The sequence below is a fragment of the Pteropus alecto genome, unplaced genomic scaffold, assembly GCF_000325575.1.
Source record: "Pteropus alecto unplaced genomic scaffold, ASM32557v1 scaffold202, whole genome shotgun sequence".
In the NCBI taxonomy this organism is placed as follows: Eukaryota; Metazoa; Chordata; class Mammalia; order Chiroptera; family Pteropodidae; genus Pteropus; species Pteropus alecto.
The window spans coordinates 3,332,321-3,333,987 of NW_006432451.1; the positions used below are offsets into that span (position 1 = coordinate 3,332,321).

General features: G+C 45.5%; 1 pseudogene; it reads left to right on the plus strand.

Annotated features, from left to right (window-relative positions):
* Window positions 1-898: 898 nt before the first annotated feature.
* LOC107195351 lies at window positions 899-1,403 on the plus strand (annotated as a pseudogene).
* Window positions 1,404-1,667: the final 264 nt, after the last annotated feature.

Below are 1,667 nucleotides of genomic sequence, written 5' to 3' on the forward strand. Positions count from 1 at the left end.
AGTTTTCCCAATGCAGTTTATTGAAAAGATTGTCCTTCCCCCATTGTGTAGTTTTGATATTCTTGTCAAAAATTGTTTGGTTATACACACAAGGGTTTATTTCTGGGGTCTCTCTTCTCTTCCATCGGTCTTGACTACTGTTGCTTTGAAGTATGTTTTGAAATCAGTAAGTACGTGATCTCCAACTCTGTTCTTTTTCAAGATTGTTTCATCTATTTGGGGTCACTTGAGATTTCATATCGATTTTGTGATGAGTTTTTCTATTTCTGTAAAAAAGACTGTTGAGCTCACTGGACCTGTTTATCATGAAGCCCTTTTGCTTACCTCTCTGAGGCCACCTGGCCTGGCCAGGGAAAGCCTATACGGCCTTGGGCCCAGGCCTTCCTGGGGATAGCTGTGAGAGTGAACACAGCTGGGCTCAGCTTTCCCAAACAGTGGTTACTTTGCTGTGTCATCAGGACTATCAATAATGTGAGGACATAGTGAGTGCTCCACGAATAGTGGAGGAGATTACTCTGCTATTTGTATAGGCACATTAACCTCTCAAAGGGAAAGATTTTTCTCCTGGAAAATCGGGATCTTTACTAGTAAAGAGAGTTTGGCATTTTCTGCAGAAAGAAGAGTCCCTTGCCCTTCTCTCACTCCTCTCTAGCTCTGGGATCCTGTCCCAGACAGCTGAATCTGCAGTAGGTCCAAGGGAATGGTAGCTGGGCTGGCCGCGGAGGCTCTGAGCCCTATCTGTCCCCCTCACCCAACTCTGTCCCTTCAGCCCTACCCACAGCTGAATGAGCCAAGGCAGGATTGAGGACCCAGGCCCCCTCAAAGCATACCATGCCCCACCCACAGGTGCTGAACGCCAGTGAAGAAAAAAGCAACAGTGGTCTTTCAGCCAGAACCTCCATCTTCCAGTAATTCACCAAAATGACCAACACAAAGGGAAGGAGGAAAGGCACTCGCTATATGTTCTCTAGGCCTTTTAGAAAACATGGAGTTTTTCCTTTGGGCACATACATGCGAATCTACAAGAAACGTGATAGTATAGACATCGAGGGAATGGGCACTGTTCGAAAAGGAATGCCCCACAAATGTTACCATGGCAAAACAGGAAAAGTTTGCAATATTACCCAGCATGCAGTTGGTATTGTTGTAAACAAACAGTTAAGGGCAAGATTCTTGCCAAGAGAATTCATGTACATATTGAGCATATTAAGCACTCTAAGAGCCAAGATCACTTTCTGAAATGTGTGAAGGAAAATGATCAAAAACAGAAGGAAGCCAAAGAGGAAGGTGCCTGGGTTCAACTGAAGCGCCAGCCTGTTCCACCCAGAGAAGCGCACTTTGTGAGAATGAATGGAAAGGAACCTGTGCTGCTGGAGCCCATTCCCTATGAATTCATGGCATGATAGGTTTAAGAAAAATTAGAAACCCCTAATTGAGTAGATGTCCCTTCCTCCAAAGAAATATTTAAAGAAAAAAAAGCAACAGTGGTGACTGTGGAAACGCTCAATGACAGGTGGAATCTTTATCTCATCCCTCAAAGCTGTTACCTTCATTCAAATTCAACACATTCCAACACCTGCGCCACCAAGCCTGGCTGGCACCTGGCTCCAGAGAAGACAACCATAGACCTGTGGTCTGAGCCCCAGGCCCACAAGACCCTGAGGGGC